Here is a 20,283-nt window from a genome sequence, read left to right as displayed (position 1 = left end):
TTGCCATGAATATGTTCGCTCTTACATCCAAAATCACTCTATTTAATTTAGTCTCTCTGTGTCACTTACCAAACTGTTGCTCATTTTGTTTGGGTAACTGCCCTGAGTGTGTCAGAGAACCTGGTGACTTGGTACATAGAGCTCTCCCATCCAAGGGCTGGGCATAGTGTATTCATTAATATGAGAGTGTAGGCTGGGAGACAATGAGGTATATTGTGTGTATGCATGTTGAGATGCTCAAGTGTAATCAAGTAATAATGTTGGAGAGGGTATAATGAGCAAGCAGCTAAAATCTTCAAGAAAGATGGGAAGCTTGGTATATAACTGCAGATGTATTATCAACATGTCTGTTTTAGTTAGGCCTCTTCCAGCTGTATCAGAAGGCCTAATTCAGACAGCCTTATATAATATGGAAATTTGTTAGCTTAGCAGAACTGGAAGTCCAGAGGCACAGTGGACTTTAGGATTAGTTATTCAGTACTTTAATGAAGACACCAAAGATTCATATTCTTTGCATTGTTCCACTCTGTCATCCATAATGCTGGCTTTATACCAAGGCAGGATCTTCCTTGTAGTTGTATAATGGTTGCCAGGAAGGAACCATATGTTCTGCAAGGAAGAAAAAGTCTGGCGTTCTCTTAGCAGAAAGGACAAACAACCAGAAGCTACCAGAAAACCTCTTTTCTTATCTCATTGGCATGATTCCACATTTCTGAACCAATTTCAGGCATTGAGGATAGACCCACCCATGAGCTGAAGTCAGTTCTCCAAGTTGCTGCCACTTGGAGTTGCAGAATGGATTTTGGAGCAGGCAGTCATAATGTCTCCTTTGGTTGTGTCTTAGTGCTCTGAGGTTTTTTATCCATTCTTTTTTTGTTATACTTTCATAGTGAGTCAAAATATGCTTATTCATATTTTACTGGTTTAATTGCCCATGTTCAGAGCTTTCTGTCATATAAAGCAATGTAGCAATTATTAAGCATTCCTTTCTTTAAGAAAAGAATGTTGGGATAGTGAAAAGATTGGAATAGTTGGCAAATTGGAATCTGTATCTCCTTGTAACCAATAATTTTTAACCTCTTTCACCTCCATATAATTGACTTAGCTATCATTTACATAGAGACTTAAGTGATTTGATTTGTATCTCTTTTCTTTCTTCAAATGTTGCCTGAAGCATTGTGATAAAGTAGAAAGTGAGCTGGGTTATGATTAAGGTTCTAATTAATTCTAGCTTCTCTGCTTTCCAGCTATGTGTGATCCTGGGCAAATCACTTTATCTCTCAGACCTTCAGCTGTCTTCTCCATAGGCTGAGATAATACTCCCTGTCTTCTCACCAAATTGTTTATGGGAGTTAAAATGATGTGAAAGAAATATGAAAAGTATAGAGTAGCACACAATTTTAAATTATTTTTAATATTACACTAATTAAAGAGTAGGCAGTTAAAAGGAGGAAACAAATAACATGGGAGATTCTGATCTTAAAAAAATAGATTCTGAGTATTCAAGATATATCAGAAGGTGATGTCCAGCTTTTTTTTTTTTTTGAAGTTAGATTCTTAATGAATAAAAGAAATACATTTTACCTAACAGCTATGTGAATGCTTGATTCTAGTTAGTGTAACCTAATAGCTACTTTTGAAGTATTCCCCAGAATCTTTTTCTTCAGATTTTTGCCCTGGTTTTGGTTAAAGCTGTTTTTGAAGATATCAACTATGGAGCAAATTGTAAACTATAGCGCTTTATGTGGTTTGCAGGGTGTGATGGATACATTTATTTATTCAGGTTATTGACTTCTCTCATGTGCACTCTGTTCTTTTCCTTTCTTGGAGCATTATTCTTTTGAATAACCGTGAGATTTCACACAGAAATGCGGTTGGAGTTTGTTTGTTATTACCAAATGGGATGTCACATTTCATTGCTGAGAACTCTGAAGAGTAAAACCTCATATTGGCGTTGAATGAAATTAAGATGACACTAGACACTAAGGAATTTGATTTTTAAAATACTATTTAATATATTCTTCATGTATAATGTAGATGTGGAGTCTGAGTGTTAAACTGTAGAGTATTAAGTAGAGTTTTTCTATATCTTATTACTATTGGTGAAACAAAGTATATATACCTCTTGAATTGATATCATTCACCTTTTTGTTTTGAGCTAGTTGTTATTATCTATCATATTGGATTTTTCTGTTATATTGGAGATACTGTATAAAGGCACTGAAGGGAGAGGGAAACTAGTATATGTTGGCTTTGTTACCAAGTACCTAACATTTATGTCACTTTATTATTCCTCCAACCTGATGAGAAAGTATTAGTGTCTCCATTTTACAAAAGAAAACATTGAAATTCAGAGATTAAGTAAACTCAGAATTACTCTAATGGAGGAATTCCACTCTCCCTCCCTCTCTCACCCTACCTTCATTACATTTTTCATACCTACCTCATTTAATTACTACAACTCTTCTTTGAGGAAAATGTTATTTTCTTTTGCAAATGAAGAAATGAGCTAAAAGAAGTGTACAGTTTAAAGAATAAGAAAATGAGAACATGGGTACTACATTAAGGAATAGAATTTATTTAAAAGTTTCTTTTTTTTACATTGATTTATTTTTTAAATGATAAAGCAACCTTGCTATTCTCATAAAAACACTACTCAGTCATGATGTTTATACTTTAAATTGTATTCGATTTATAGAAATGTTAAGAATTTTTGCATCTATATTTATGGGAGATTTGGTCCTTAGTTTTCTTTGAATGTCTTTTTTCGTATTAATAATCAAGGTAGTGTGGGCTGTGTAGAATGAGTTGAGAAATGTTCCCTCCTTTTTCAATTTTCTTGATTTTTTTTTAGTATTGATATTATTTCTTCCTTAAATTTTTGTAGCATTCACCAGTGAAGCCAGTTAGGCCTGGGGTTCCCTTTATGGGAAGATTTTAAACTACAATTCTAATATTTTTGATATAGGGTTATTCTGATAATTTTTTCTTAAGTAGTTTGTCTTTCAAGGAATTTTTTTTGTCTGAGTTATTAAATTTATTGACATAAAGTTGTTCATAACATTTCTTTATTATTCATCTTTTAGTATCTATTTTCTCACTTTTATTTTTGATACTGGTATGTTGTTTTTTCCCCTTTTCCCCCCACAACTAGTCTGGCTAAAGGTTTATCAGTATTACTGACCTCAAAGAACCAGCTTTTGGTTTCATTGACTTTTCTTTTTAATTTTTAAATAGACTTTAGTTTTTAAGAGAAGTTTTAGATTCACAACAGAATTGAGTAGAAAGTGCAGAGTTCCCATATCCTCCCTTCTTCCGTACATACATAGCCTCCCCCATAATCAACATCCCCACCAGAGTGTTATATTTGTTAAAATTGATGAACCTACTTTAACAAATCATTATCATCCAAAGTCCATAGTTTGCATTAGGGTTCACTCTTGGTGCTCTTGGTGTTGTACACTCTCTGGGTTTGGACAAATATTTAATGACATGTATTCACCATTATATCATCATGCAGAGTAGTTTCACTGCCCTAAAATCCTGTGTTCCACATATTCACCTCTCCCTCCCCACTAACCTCTGGCCACCACTGATCTTTACTGTCTTCATAGTTTTGCCTTTTTCAGAATGTCATATAGTTGGGATCATATAGTTGGTGTGTAGGCTTTTCACATTGGCTTCCTTTACTTTGTAATATGCACTTAAGCTTCCTTTATATCTTTTGATAGCTCATTTCTTTTTAGCATTGAATAATTTCCATTGTCTGGATATATCATAGTTTATCCATTCACCTAACTGAAGGACATCTTGGTTGCTTTCAACTTTTGATAATTATGAATAAGCCTGCTGTAAATATCCAAGTGCAGGTATAGATAGAGGTTTTCAACTCATTTTTGTCAGTAACAAAGAGCATGATTGCTGGACTATATGGTAAGAATATGGTTAGTTTTCTAAGAAACTGCCGAACTGTCTTCCAAATTGTCTTTACTATTTTACATTTTACTGATCTCAAAGAATTAGCTTTTTGTCTCTTGGGCTTTTTCTATTTCCTGTTTTGCTGTCTTTTGTTTTTCTATCTTGTTTTTTCCTTTTCTGTTTTCTTTTGCTTACTTTTCTTACAGAAAAGGAGGAAACACTTTACCGCTTAGGTTTAATTTGATCTTTTAATAATTTCCTAAGGTAGAAGCTTAGGTCATTGATTTCAGAGCCACTTTTCTAAGATTTAAAAGTGTGTTGTTTCCAGATGTTTGGAAATTTTTTAGATGTTCCAACTTTAATTTAAGTGCAATGTGATCAAAGGATATACTTTGTATGATTTAAATTAAAATTTATTGAGGATGGTTTTATGGCTCAGAAGGTAGTCTATGTGTACTTGAAAAGAATGTGTATTCTGCTGTTGTTGGGTGGAATGTTCTATAAGTGTCAGTTTATTCCACTTGGTTGAAGATATTATTCAAGTCTGCTGTGTTACTACTTTTCTGTCTACTTGTTCTATCAGTATTTGACAGAGGAGTGTTTAAATCTCTCATAATAATTGTGGATTTGTCTGTTCTTCCTTGAAATTCTATCAGTTTTTGCTCTATGTATTATGAAACTGTTATTAGTTTAGGATTCTTATATCTTCTTGATGAATTGATTCCTTTATCATTATGAAATGACCTATTTATCCCTCATAATAGTCTTTGCTATGAAGTGTACTTTTTCTGATATTAATGTAGCTACTCCAGCTCTCTTTAGATTAGTGTTACTTGGTATATCTTTATAGTCTTTTAATTTTAACCTTTTTTGTTATTATCACAGTCTTCCTACAAATAATATTATACCACTTCATGTATAATGTGAGTTCAGGTGCAGTATATTTTCATTGTCCTTATTCCATCCTTTGTCCAAATGTTGTTATACATTTTACTTCCATGTATGTTACAAACCCTATAATAGATTGCTACTATTTTTTGCTTTAAACAGTTTTCTTATAAAAATTTTTAAAATAAGAAAGAAAATATAGTTAGTTTATTTTCATACTTTCTATTTTAGTGCTTTTCATTCCTTTTGTATAGATTCATGTTTTTGTTGAGTATCATTTTTCTTCTGCAAAAAATCTAATATTTTTAATAGTGCAAGTCTGTTGATAAATTCTCTCAGCTTTTGTCAGAAAAAGTATTATCAACATTTCGGAAAGATATTTTTGCTAGGTACTGAATTATAGTGTGTTGAGAGTCTCCAGGACTGTCTTCGGGTTTGGTGGTTTGCTAGGACTCTGAAGACTGAGACTATGGTCGTACTCGTGATTTATTACAGCAAAAGGATGCAAGGCCAAATTAGCAAAGGGAAAAAATGCGTAGGCGAAGTCTGGAGGAAACAAAGCACAAGCTTCGGAGCATCTCAGTATAGTTACACAGGACATGTTTAATTATTCCAACAATAAATTGTGACAGCACTTGTGAAATGTTATCTTACAGGGAAACTCAGAGATTGAGTGCCCAAGTTTTTACTGAGGGTTGTTCACATAGGCACCCTCTGTCTAGCATGTACCAAAATTCCAGACTCCCAGAAGGAAAGCAGGTGTTTATCATAAACCGTATTGTTTGCACAAACACTTCAGGCACAGTAAACCACCTTTCTTAATTAGGGAATGTTAGAAACCTTCCCCAAATCCACGTTCACAGACACCAGCCAAAGGCTAACCTTTCAGTCCAGCCTTTCTAAGGATAGAAGTCTTGAGCTTGCTATGTTAACTCTTTTTGCATACCAGATTGTCTTGTTTTTTCCTTAGTGCACTTTAAAGATTTTATTTTGTTGTCTTCTGTACGTTCTGAGAAGAAATCTGTGATAATTCTTCTCTTTGTCCCATTGTTTCCTCTGGCTGCTTTTAAGGTTTTTATCACTCTGTTCAGTAATTTGTTTATGATGTGCATTATAGATATTTGTGAATATGTGTTTGTGTTTATTTTTCTTGAAATTCCTTGAGCTTCTTGGAACTACAAGTTGTTATTTTTCAACAAATTTAAATTGTCTCAGCCATTATTTTGTCCATCGTTGCCCACCTCTTTTGTTTTCATGCTTCTACTGAACATATTTAGACTACTGATACTGTCTGTCCCACAGATCACTAAAATTGCTGAGTTCTTTTGGGATTACCCTTCTCTGTACCATTGTCTGGAAAAGGTAGACAGAAAGATGGAGGATTCTTTCATTTATTGCTCTTTTGAGGAAATAGTCTGGGATCACAGGTTTGTGTGGCTTTTGTTCAGTGTCAGAAAATAGTTGTTTCCTATTTTTTGTCTAGTTTCTAGTTTCTAGTTGTTGAGGCAGAAAGGCAGTCAAATCTTTGTAGACTTACACAGCGATACCTTTCTTTAAGCACTGAGTTAGGTAACATGTGATAGAAAACAGTGGAGTTATGATTTGAAATAAGTTATATTCCAAGTTGAACCACTTATAGCTTATTAACTTTGGGTAAGTCAGTTAATCTCTTTGAGACTCAATTATGTCTATCTGTAAATGTGTGAAGTATGTGGGAGGTGGGGGAGGATGTGATTATCTCTGCCTGCTTATGGTACAAGTCAATATGAAGATCATAATAAAGATGTAATAGCACTGTGGAAAATGTGTAAAACACTATACAAATACAAATTTAAAAATAATATTTAGAAATTTATCTCAGCTCTTTCAAGTCCTATTCTTTTAGAAACTGTTTAAATATTGTTTCATCTAAGTTTCTTTTATTACTGATAGTCTAAAAAAGAAAATGAAGTATATGTGGTTTGGAAAATGGATGGAAAACACAGGATATTATCTTTTTCAAGGGTTAGAAATTACTTGTGAAAAATTCATAAAGGCTCCTTAAAGTGTTCTGGTCTCTCTCTCTCTCTCTTTTTTTTTTGGGGGGGTACTAGTAGAATTTGATTAAGATTCTTACTCTTCTTCTAGAATTTGATTAAGATTCTTACTCATCCTCTTCTCCTATACTTTGCAGATCCTTAACAGTTATGTTTTATGAAATATTACAATGAATTTTCCACTTTAGATCATCTGTGCAAAGTTGTTTTTTAAAATTAACGTGATTGCTTCTTGTCTACAATGATTCTGGACTACCCTTCCCCTCCTAATTAGTATACATTGAGGGGAATCTGTGTATGAGTATACTTAAGGAGTTAAATCTGTCAGAACATAAATCACAATGATTGAAATATGAATGAAATATTTTGTACCTTTGAAATTATTCAGATTACTCTACAATATTAGAATGTATCAGCAAGAGAATCCTCTTGGTTGGCCCAGTCATTCACAAAACATTGATACAGTGCCTACTGGTTTCAGTCACTATTCTACAACAGTATATTACAGTAAATAAAATAGACAAAAATTCCTGCCCTTATGAGCTTACATTTTAGTGAAGGGAGACAGAATAACAAATAAAATACATAGTATGCCAGATAGCAGTATATACTGTTGAGAAAAATAAAGGAGGGAAAGGGGATGGGGACTGTTGGGAGACATGTCGACTGGAGGAGGAAAGATAAGAGAGAAGGGAACATTTGAGGTTCCCTTGAGGTGCAGTCTAGAGCATTCCTGTTTTAAGGTAAAGCAAGTTCAGCTGCTCTAAGGAAAATGTGTGCCTAGTGTATTCAAGGAACAATGAGTTGGCTAGTGTGATGGAGTGGAGTGAGCCTAGGGGAGAATAGTTGATGAAGACAGAAAGATAGTGGTAGCTAGTTAATGGAACTTTGTGGAAATTTTGTCTTTTAATCTGAAAAAAGAAGTTATTGCAGTTTTGAGCAGAATGATCACATGACCTGACTTATTTTTTAAAAAGGATCACCATTGGTGGGTGAATGGGAGTTTGAGGCAGAAATAGATCATTTAGGAGACTATTGGCAATATCCATGTGAGCTTGGTAGCAGTGGACATGATGAAAAATGGTTGGATTCTATTTTAAAAGTAAAGCCAACATGGATGAGACATAAAAGGGAGAAGAGAAAGAGAGAGAGGGGAAGCAAGTGTAACACTAGATTTTTGGCCAGAGTTACTGGACGCTTACAGTTGTTATTTATTAAGATGGGGAAGATTGTGGGAGAGGAGCAGGTTTGTGGATGGAATGGTGGTGAGATTAATCAGGAGTATGGTTTAGAACATGTTAAGAAATACATATGAAATGTCCAAGTAAAAAATGTTGAGTAGATAGTTGAATGTATTAGAGGATGAAGAGAGGACTAGACTGTTTGTTTATAAATAATTTTGGGAGTCATCAGTTGGTAGATGGTATTTAAGCCTTCCACCTCAGGAATGAGTGTAAATGAAAGTACTATTATGTACCCAATTCTAGTATGTAGGTTTTTCCCCACACCAAGCAATTCTTGGACACCCACTGGGTGTCTTACAGTTCAACTTGATTCTGACACTATCTGTTTAGAGATAGCATCAGATTTCTCAGGTTAAGGCTCAGTCTCATAATACTGTTCTCCTCCCACCCTCCTACTTCAGATTTCAATCTCGAGTCCAGATTCTCACCTATGCTTCTGACCCACCAGCTATAGCTCAGAGGTTGCAACCACTCCCTCCTTGTGTAATTCCAAGGGTTTTAAGAGCTCTTTTCCAGAAATGGGGATGAAGACCAAATATATCTATTTATTATAAATCACAGTATCACAGAAGAGAGAAGAGGTCTAAGGACTGAGATCTATAACATTCTATATTTAGAGTATAGAAAAATGAGGAACCAGTAAAAGAGAATGAGAAAGATGAAACCCAGGAGAAAGGGATGTTCTGGGATCAATAAAGTATTTCAAAGAAGGTGCTATTGTTTAGTCAGCTGCTGGTTGTAGGTAAAGTAAGAGGAGACAGAATTGATCATTGTATTTCTCAATGTAGAAGTCATTATGACTTTAAAAAGTGTAAGTTTGGCAGATAGGTGGAGCAAAACCCTGGCTGATGTGGATTCAAGAAAATGGGAGACCCATATGAAGATGGTGAGTGTAGATAACACTTCAGAATTTTATAGAGGGGGAGCTATGCACACATGGTATGTAGAGTTCAGGGAAGGGAGTTTATTTTTGTTTTTAAATATAGACTGAGAATGATCCAGTAGAGAGGGAATATTTGACAATGCAGTGGCATGATAATTGCTGGAGCAATTTCCTTGAATAAGTGGAAGGGATCTAGTGTACAGGTGGAAAGGTTGACCCTGTCCAGGTCCTGTCTTGGAGCATGGACCAGTTTTTTCATAATCATTGATATTATTCCATAATAAAATGATCTATAGTCTAGTGGAGGTTGAGAGTTTACTATACTAATATAGTTAAAATTATGCTATATACAATACTAGAGCCCTCTTTGACTCTTATGCTACCTGTAAATGCTTGCGTACACTTAAAGTTGGATGATGAATGATTATCTCTTCCCTCTATGCTCCAGCCTTACTGGACTACCTGTAGTTTTACAAACTGACCATTATATTTCATACTTTAATGCTTGTAACTCACATTTCTCCCTTTTAAAGAATATGTCAGTGCCTGTGCCTCTCCAAATACATAACCTTTCTTATGTCCCCTCTATACCTTCCATATGTGTACTTCAGTCAAAGCACCTAAAACATCTCACCCGATACTAGATTGTTGATACTTTGATCCTACCCATTATTCAACTCTTGGTTCCTTTAGTAAAGTGTTTTTATTCATTGCTATGTGCCTATATTAATTATCTATTGCTACATAGTAAATTATCTCAAAACTTAGCAGCTCAAAACAACATTTATTATCTCACACTGGGTGAGGAATACTGAAACAGCTTAAGTGGGTATCTTACAAGTCTACATTCAGTGAGTTAACTGGGCCTGCAGCCCATCTAAAGGCTTGTTGTGGATGAATCCACTTCCTAGCTCATTCAGATGGTTGTTGGTGGGATTCATTTCCTTATTAGGCTGTTGGTCAGAGGCCTCTCTTGATTCTTTGCCACATAGATCTCTCCATAGAGCATCTAGAGCATCTCCCTTAGAGCAAGTAGTCAAGATCGAAACAAGTAAGTGAGAGGGCAAGAAAAAGTGCCAGCAAGAAGGACATCACAATCTTTTATAAGCTAATCAGAGAAGTAACATCCCATCACTTTTGTCCTTTAGAAGGAAGTCACTAGGCCCAGCCTACACTAAGAGGAACAGGACATTACACAAGCATGTGAATGCCACTGAGTAGGGATCATTGGCAGTGCATCTTAGAATTCTGCTGCCCAGTCCTCATACCCTGGTGCTATAAAATGCTTAATTTGTTCAGTAAACTAACTTTTTCCCATGCACCCTCATAACTGGTAGCATGTCTTTGTAATAGGGCTGACCAAGGGTACAAATTCAGTTTGAGTATTTCAAACAACTTACTACAAAAGATTCTTTCAACCCATGTTCCTGGTGTCATTAATGACCTGCCTTAATGAAATAAGTTAATATTAGTAAAAAGTTAAAATCATTTTATTTGTTTAGGACCTAAATGAAACCAGGAATACTATTTAAGAAAATTAGAATATATGCAGTATATAATTTAATGGAAATTCAAGAAGTATTCTAAGAGCTAGGTATATTTTGAGATAATTCAATCTTCCCAGTTTTTCCGAACACATATGCCATTTTATGACCTGGATAGACATAATGATATATCAAAATCTATGCCATTGAAGTATAGTTAAATTCGATCCCTACTGTAAGATAATCATCTTTCCTTATAAAAATAAGCTTTTAGCAGGCTGGAATAAATATCATGGATTTTTATATTTTTATTTTTTGCACAGTTTAACTGTTTGAGGCAATTTAATCTTTAGAAGATAACTAGGGAATCTCATCTTAGACTCATAACATGTTAGATATTAGAAATAACTTGTCTAATCTTATCTTTTTACAGATGAGGAAATGGCCACCAACGATGTAGCCAAACTTGCTGGTGGAAGAGCCAGTGCCAGATTCTAGGCCGCCTGATTCTATTCAATGCACTGTACCATGCCACATTGCTAAGAATAAACCATACTGGAACCACTTAGGAATCTTTAAAAATACTGATGCCTATCCCATCCCCAGACATTCTGATTTAATTGGAATGGGATAGAACTTTAGCATTGGGATTTTTAAAAGCTCCAAGTTCGGGAACCTGCCCCAAAAGGAATTAGTGTGCATAAGGACTTGGAACCAGAGTAAAATCAATAATAGTACAGACTTACATCCATTCTGATTCTTTAATCATATATTTAGCTAGTTTTTCTCTGTGCAGTAAGGAAAAAAAATCTTTACATTGAGAATAGCCAATAGTTCTGCTGAGCAAAGGCTTTCTTAATAAAGCTATCCTTTCACTCATAGTGTATATTTTGTAAATGAGATAGCCTGCAACAAAATTCTTCTTAATCATTAAATAGGAGAACAGTTATTTGACACTGATCAGGCAAGGAGTCTTCTGCCATCTGTGTTGTGGCATGCTCTGCTGTTGTTTTAACTAGATAAAATTCTAATTACTATTAAACAGATTGTTTATGAGGTTTTTAATATTTTAGAGCAAGTGTATAAATATAAAGAGGCAAAGAAATTGTTCCAAGTTTAAAAACAAAAGGCTTTTCCTTTGAAAGTAAGTTAATCAGGATTTGACACACTGGATTGTTTAATAACACTTTTCTCTGCTCGTTTTTGGTTCTCTGTGTTGCAAAGAATGAGAAATTTTGCAGTTTGAGTATAACCATTCTGTGGGGCTATCATGTACTCTTTGGCACAGTGTTTACTAAACGTTGTAACTAGAAAATACTAATTCATTTTGTTTTAAGATATTCATTCTTTAAAACAATATCTTTCCTTCATAATGACAGATGTGAAAAGTGTGAAGTAGAAGAGTTAAAAATAGGAGATTGTGGTCAGATTAAAGCATTTAAGAGTTTTAGATCTTTTGTTGAAGTAATGGCAGGCCAATAGCAAGAGGCTATATATTCAGATTGCTAGAGTAGAGGTTAAAGGGCATGTATTAGTTTTCTATTGCTGTCATAGCAAATCACTACAGACTTAATGGCTTAAACAACAGAAATTTGTTATCTTACAGTTTTGTAGGTTAGTAGGATAACACAGGGGTCCCACAGGGCTAAAATCAAAATTTTGAAATGGTGTTATTCCTTTCTGGAGGCTCTAGGACAGGATTCTTTTCCTTGCAGTTAGAGGGCTTAAATCACAGTTGTCTTGCTGGCTGTCAGATGAAGGCCCTTCCCAGCCCCTAAATACCACCCTTACTCAGTCCTTCACTTGTGGGCTGCCTTCTTCCATTTTCAAAGTCAGCACCTACAGGTCAAGTCCCTTTAACACTTCCAGTATCTCCTCCTCCTTCCATCTCATCTCTCTCACCCACCTTCTTATTTTCACACTCTTCCTCTTTAAAAGACTCATGTGATTGGGCCCACCTCAATAATCTAGGATAATCTCCCCCATCTCAGTGTCCTTAACCTTAATTATAAACTGAAAGTCCTTTTTGCCATTTAAGGAAAACTAGGCTGGGGAATAATTGTTGGGGCGGGGGGTTGGAGCTGGGAGCGGATAGTGGGGAAAGGCAAGGATATATTTGGATGGCTGTTATTCTCTGTCAGAGGGGCCTAGGTTCCTGGAGTCAAGGAAGCCAAGTGTCAGTATTGATATAACTATTGAAAGTCTTCATTTATCCAACAAATAATTTTTGAGTCCTTTGTGATAGGCATTGCAATAGGTACTAGGGTTGTTGCGGTGAACAAGACAAGGCATGGTCCATGCCCTTAAGTATATAGCAGTATACTTATAAAAACAAGCAAGGCAAATAGAGCAATGCTTTCTTTATAAAAAGATCCATTGTGTATTTTATATTTACATAAGTTCTTTTAAAGCAGGTACTAGTGTTCTTTGTTTTGGCCCTTTCCTTACCCTACCTACAATAGCATTTTACATACTAGATGCTCAACAGATACTGTTAACAAAGGCTTACTTTATTTTTCCTTTGTGTTAGGAATTTAGCTCTCTTTTCTTCTACGTTCTACTCCAAAAGCAGTGAAGAATTTTGAGTTCAGTAATTCAGACTCAGATTACAATTTAAGATTTAATCAGATACCTGCTGAAGAATTTTTTTAAAAGTCTTAAGAATTATCATGTACTTCACTTTATTTTTCTTAGTAAAACTCTAAAGTACTAAAGGTAGCTTAAACGTGCTGTCATTGTATAAACTTTACTTTATACGATGTATAAACTTTAACTCCCCGCCCCCCTGCATTCAATAGCCAGAAAATATTTATCCAATTAAAAAATAATCAACAGTTGCTTTAAACCAGTGTTCATCAATAGATAGTGAAGAATTGCCAACTCAGAGGCACATTAAAACAAACTTCTCAGTATGGCTTTTCTGTGGATGAGATGTAGGGAAGAGGCATGAGAACTAAATGTTAAACCAAGCTGTATTCAGAGCCTGCAATGTGCTGCCGGAACAAAGGAAGATTCCTGCTGGGATTGCTAACAAACCATTTACTCTCATACCCATTCTGTGAAGGGAAAACAGTCTTGAAGTTGTACCCTACACAAAATAAACCAAACTTTTCATTCCCTATGGCCAAACCATGGGGAATCTATAGAACAAAGGCTAAGATTGCCTTTCACACTTCATACCTATACCTTTCATGCTACATACCCATGCCATCAAAGGAAAACAGGTAAACACAGTCTTTATAATTCGTAGAAACTAAGAATGACATATAAACTGAATTCCCTAAACACTTGGAAACTCTCTCTGTCTCTCATCTCTCAGTAAGTCTCTGAGAGGAGACGACGCTCTGTCTGTGGAGCATTATTCCTTCTCTAATGAACTTTCCTTTTGTCTCTAACTCTGGGGTGCACTAGAATTTTTTCCTGCATGCAGTCAAGCATCCTCACCCTTTCTCTCTTGGTGCCAGCCTTGAGTCCCCACTTGGGAGGATTTGCCCCATCCTGCATCAGATGGGTACTTTAAAAAAAATTTAAAAGATTTACTATCTGTTTTTGTTTTTGTTTGTTTGTTTTACTACTCTTAGAGACTTTGTCTTCCTCATATATAATTCCATGTTGTGCTCCCACTGAGTGCTGAGTGTCAGTCTACACTTTATGGAAAAACTGCAGGATTCTTATCAATTGTTCAAAGACTTCTAAAGATAATCTTTAATTTTTTCAGTGATGGTCAAGGTTACAATTCTATATTTTTTAGTTTACCAAAGCAGCAGTGAGAAACTTTAGTAATGACAGATTAGGGTAAGCATAGGTATATGAGATTTATAGATAATCTACCCAGGCATTAATTTCAAACTTCACTATTACAGAACTTTTTGTTAGAACTGGGTAGAGTGGCTAAATATACTTGTAACACAAGTTTAGCCTACAAAGTGTGAATGTCACATGGGGTCTTAGGGCACCTTAGTTTCAATATATATCCAGTTCTCCACTCAAAATTCCTTCATGATTCTTTGGCAATTTAACATTTTTAACAGATAATTTCTTATCAATATGACTTTTTATGTCTTCAAACAAATAATCTAACTATGTTTATACATAATTTCATTTCCGAAAAATAACTTTTAGAATAGTAGATGGAAAATTCATTTGATTTGCCTATGTAGAGATGGCTGTTGTTATATTAAGTTTGGATGATACTAACTTGGGTGAAGGAAAGTGATAGCTACTTTTATTTTACAAAGGTGGTTGAAAGTACTATAATCTTTAAGGTGTTACCAGATAATGTTGATTTCTGTGAACTTTTTTTTGATGCCTCAGTGTCTAAGAAAGTAACACCCTGTTTGGATTTAGCTTGTATGTAAAAATTCTTATTAAATGGAAATTTTTCAAGAAAGCTGGAAGTACATCAGTAAATACTGCAATATTAAAAATGACTGAGGTTCTTTTGATTCTTTTAAAAAGAAAGGGAAAGGAGAAAACCCTCCATGGTTATGGACATTAAAATAAAGGAGTTGGAATTGGCTTACTTACAGTGCCATAGAGAGACAGATGAAATTTACTGACTTACTGAAAACTTTTGACAGGTGCATTGCACCTTTAGAAGTCAGATTTGAATTATTAAAGCAGCCTCTGTTTAGTAAATTGAACATCTACTGAGAAGATTAGATGGAGGAAAAAGCATGTTTTAATGGGTGTCAAAACTAAAATGGCCTTAGTGAACTATTAGAGAGATTACATACAAATGGCTTCAATTAGAAAGTATAAGGTTCCAGATGTAAGTCATTTATTTTTCTAGATTTATTTATGGGGAAAATCAAAATTCTTGGAGCAAGCCATTTCACTTCTAATCGAATGTGATATTAGGAAAACAAAAGGCCTTAAGGCAAAAACTATTTCTCACAGGAATTTTTTTTTATTTGAAATTAGTACAATTGTAGATTGGCCTTTTTTCAAAAAAAAATCTCTGATTCTTTTAAAGTATAGCAATGTAGAGTTGTTGCTAAATTTACTAGCATAACTGAGAACAGTTGTATCCTTAAAAACAAGTAATCACTGAGTTTCACTTAAATACAAATATTTGGCTGAATATGATTTAAAAAAAAAAATACCTAAGATAAACTTAGGAATTGAATAGATTAAATAATATGATAAAGGTGTTCAAGATAGTGACTTTGTACTTATGTTTTTTATTTAAATTAATTTCTGTGGTATATGGATTTGAATGTGTTGTGTATATATATAGTATATAATGGAAGCTTATAGTACTGCTGTTTTAGTTGAGGTAAGATAAACTGTTATGGAAGAATGGAATTAATTCTGAAGTAGTATATTATTTGATTTACATTGTTGGCTCACCTTGTACTTATTCAAATAAAACAACTAATTTTTTCCCTGATAATAAAGGTGGAAGCAAATGATGATGTTTTACTTTTTTATTTTCAGAAAGCTTTATGCATTTGAAGTAGATTAATCACAAAACATTTTTTCCCCTCACTGGAATTCTCTAACTATAAATCAGTATTCCTTTAAAAAAAAAAAAAAAAGATCAATTGAAGTTCTTTTATGATGCCATTAAGTAGAGATCAGTATTTACTCTGAGTTGAGTGGGGTTGTGATTGTTAGCAGATTAGATTCCTTTGTCAGGTGATGCAGTGCCTAGAGGAAATAACATTTAGGCTATTGATCCCCCAATGTTTCTACATGTCAGGACTGAGCTGAGAAATTTGTCACTTCTTTCATCTTAAAAGTAGCCAGAATAAATGAAGATTTTTACAGACTATAAAATCCTAACTAAATATTCTGGAAAAACCTTGATGATGTAAAGGTTATTTAAATATCAGAAATTTATTTTTTTTAATGAACATGCAGTAAAATCAACTTTTTCTGTGCACATTTGATGAATTTTAACATGTCTGTAGATTCATGTAACCATCATCACAGTCAATATCCAAACAGTTCAATTAATTCATAAAACTCCTTCATGCTATCCCTTTATAGATGTATCTTCCCCACCCCACCAGTAACTCCTGGCAATGACCATGCCATTTTAGTTTTGTTTTTTCAAAAATGACTGTTAAATGGGATCATACAGTTTGTAGCCGTTTAAGACTGTTACACATACATTTACTCAACATAATACCTTAAGATTTATCTAAATTGTTTTGTATATATTTCATTCCTTTTTATTGCTGAGTAATATTCAGTTGTATGGATGTTCTACAGTTTGTTTATCCATTCATTCATAGGACTTGGATTTGTTTCAAATTTTTAGCTATTTGATATAGAAGCCGTAAACATTTGTGTACAGGCTTTTGTGAATGTGAGTTCATTTCTCTTGAGTAAATGCATAGCGGTGGGATTGCTGAATCATATGGTAAGTGTATAATTTAACTTTATAAGAAGTTGCCAAACTGTTTTCTAAAGTGGCTGTACCACTTTGTATTTCCATGAGCAATGTATGATAGTTGTAGTTATGCCTACTTGCCAGCACTTGGTATGGTCAGTCATTTTAATTTTAGGCATTCTAATAAGTTTGCCATGAGATCTGATAGTGGTTTTAATTTACATTTTCCTAATGGCTAATGATGTTGAATTTCTTGTCATGCACTTTTTGCGATACCTAGATCCTCTTTGGTGAAGGGTCTGCTTGAGTCTTTTGCCCATTTAAAAAAATTAATAGAAACTTTTATTTTGCAGTAACTGTAGATGTATAGAAACGTTGCAAAGATAATACAGAGTTCTTGTATATCTTTCACCCAACTTCCAATAATGATAACATCTTATAAAACCAAAACCAAGCGTGTTTATCAAAACCAAGAAACCAACCTTGGTAACTTACATTAACCAAACTCCAAATTCTAAACCTGGATTTTGCCAGATTTTCCATGAGTCTTCCTTTTCTGTTCCAGGATCCAACTCAGGATTCCACATTGCATCTGTTATGTCTCCTTAGTCTCCTATGGTCTGTGGCAGTTTCTCAGTCTTTCCTGGTTTTTTATGACCTTGATAGTTTTGAGTATTAGTACTGGTCAGCTATTTTGTAAAATGTCCCCCAATTTGTGTTTGTTGTTTTTATGATTAGACTGAGATTAAGAGTTTTAGGGAAGACAATCAGAGAGACAATAAAGTGAAGTGCCCTTCTCATCACATCATGTCGGGCAGTACGTGATACCATTACTTGGTTAAGGTAACGGTATCATGGTTTGCCAGGTTTCCCCACTGTAAAGTTATTATTTTTGTCTTTTTGTATCCTATTCTTTGGAAGTGAATCACTAATTCCAGCCTACACTCGAGGGGATGGAGTGATTATGCTTCATTTTATTGATCGAGGTGTATCTATATATCTATATATTATTAGAAATTCTTCTGTAAGGAAGTTTGTCACTTCTATTCTTCACTCATTCATTCAGTCTTCTATATCAATATATACTTATTTTATACATTGGCTTATAATCCAATACTATGTCAATTACTTTTGTTGCTAAAATTATTTCAGTGTTGACCCCTGCCATTGTCCCTTTGACATGTCCTCACCCTTTTTTTAGTTCTTCTTTGATTTCTGGCACTACAAGATGCTCCAGGATCATTATGTATTTTCTTCATGCTGCTCCTTCAGTCAATCATTTCTCTAAGGAGCTCTGTTATGCTTTGTTTTTTATAGGAGAATGATGTTTAGAGACCGATGTCTAGGTGCTTGGTGTACTCTTTGCTATTGGGGTGTCATTGTTTCTAGGCCTTTCTTGTGTTAGGAGATCCCATTCTGTCTCCTAGAGCCAGCACTAGATGGCTTCTCCTCAAGCTTTCTCTGGGCTAATGCCTACTTCTGGGTTTTGGGCTCTGTTAAATTCAGGCTGGAGGATACCAGCTAGGAAACAAAATGCTCTTTCTGTGGTACTTAAGATTCTGGTCTTATCTAATCTGCTTGCTGCTGTTTACATTTCAGAGTCCTCAAGTAGCTGCTCCATGTATTCTATCCAGATCTTGTAGGTACATTCACTCAGAGAGACAGGTTGGAGCTTGATTATACCATTTTATCCGGTACTGGAACCTGACTCAAAGGTTTTTAATTTTGTTCCTCCAGGAAGTTGAGAAGAAACTGAAGTTTTGATCAAATATATTTTGAGTTTGAAACCAGACATGTGCTAGAGTTTAGATTCTTTCATTTGATTAAGGTAAGATTGTTTAATAAAATTTAATCATATACTCAGTATACATTTTCAAACTGATATTTTAATGTGTGCTTTATTAACACATTTTAACTTTTTAGTCTACCTTAGAGTGTGACCTTAGAAAGTATTTTCATGGTTCCTTTATAATATGAGTAGCTAATAGTCCATGTTACAACTTCTAGGTATGAAGAGAACATGTGATTATATGTTTACTGAAGGTGTTATATATTGATAATCAGGTTTGTTTGCTTAGTGCTAGAGTTGGCACATTATGGCCTATAGGCTAGTCACCTGTCCTGGTAAATAAAGGTCAATTGGAACATAGTCCATCTATTCATAAAGTTGTCTGTGGCTGCCTTAACACTATAGTAGTAGAGTTTATTAGTTGCAGCAGTGTCTGTATGGCCTGTAGGCCTAAAATCTGGCCCTTTAAGAAAATTTTGCTGGCCTAGAAGATTAAATTAGGTGTTCTTATTATGCTATGTAATTATATGTGAAGTCATAGCTAACCAATTTTAGTTGTAGATGTTGTCATGTATGAAAACTAATTACAGATTTGAATATGCATATGAGTATGTATGCTCCTACCCCAGGCCTGACTTCTTGAAGTGAGGGGGTCTGTATTATTTCTTAGGAAGAGGTATTCATTTTCCGAAGTTATTGGTTTTTAAAATAAGACAATGCTATGAGCAGCTAAATGCCAAGTGCTTATTTCTAAGTAGAAGTCTTTATTTTGCTTACATTTTCAAAAATAAAAGTTTATGTGATAAAAGTCTGGCTTATTCTTGCTCTAAAATAATATTCACACTAATGTATTTATATTTTATTTTCTTGGTAAATTTAAAAACAACTAGTAATATTTTGAGAAAAATAATTATGTATTTTTAGTATCCGTCCTAGTAACATAGCAGTTTAGAGTATATGAAGTTTTAAATGAAAACATTCTGATATAAAACTACATTTAGTGGTTAAAGTTTGAATTATGTTTCTCTCCAAAGTTTATATTGAATCAGTTATACCTGTTTATGATTCCTAAAATTATGAGTGTTTAAAAAACGTAAGACAGAAGGAGAAATTAAAATTTGAGCCTGGAGAGTCTATAAAATGTTTGCTAGGCTTCTCAGGAGTCTCTTGGCTGAAGAATAAAAACATTTTTTAAACATGATATATAAATTAGGATTTCCAAGCAATATCAAATAAAGGAATTTCTCTTTTGTTTTGAATTTGTTTTGGACATCAAAATCTTTAAAAGATTTTTTTTACTAGTTTCTATGTAATTTTAACAAAATAAATTTCTGAAATCTTCATCTCTTAAGAACTATTTGATTTGAATAGCAGCCTCTTTTATGTTATGCATAACCTGAGATATTTTTGGACTCCTAATAGGCTTCTGTGACGTATCTTTGCTTGTGTTCTTATAAAGCAAATTTAAAACTTTTTAAAATTTATTTTTTAAAGGGGAAATGTGGGAATTTATTTGTAAGAATGTCTGCATCATTTTATACTATCATACATTTTATATTTAAATCAGTATAGATTTAAAATTAGAGTACTTATACATTTATGTTATGAAAGATGGATAAAATTAAGCTGCAGAAAGAATTCATAGGACTCTTGTTAGCTTGAATAATTGTATGAGGCCACCTTAGCATTATGTGTTTTTAG

General features: G+C 34.1%; 1 protein-coding gene across 3 annotated transcripts in view; it reads left to right on the top strand.

Moving 5' to 3' along the window:
• Positions 1-20,283, top strand: part of GLCE (glucuronic acid epimerase) — an 87,798-nt gene that overhangs the window by 18,323 nt on the left and 49,192 nt on the right. The window contains exons 1-2 of one of the 3 annotated variants that reach the window (XM_039865194.1): positions 9,184-9,195; positions 18,531-18,621. The exons of 1 other annotated variant lie outside the window; for it this stretch is intronic. The gene's annotated coding sequence lies outside the window, so the exon portion shown is untranslated. Of the gene's footprint in view, positions 1-9,183; positions 9,196-18,530; positions 18,622-20,283 lie in introns of those variants that run through there. One more of the 3 variants, XM_039865193.1, reaches the window with a different exon arrangement.

This window comes from Pteropus medius, unplaced genomic scaffold, assembly GCF_902729225.1.
Source record: "Pteropus medius unplaced genomic scaffold, Ma_sr-lr_union100, whole genome shotgun sequence".
In the NCBI taxonomy this organism is placed as follows: domain Eukaryota; kingdom Metazoa; phylum Chordata; class Mammalia; order Chiroptera; family Pteropodidae; genus Pteropus; species Pteropus medius.
Note: the sequence above shows the minus strand (reverse complement) of the source record. Positions and strands in the feature narration are given on the sequence as shown.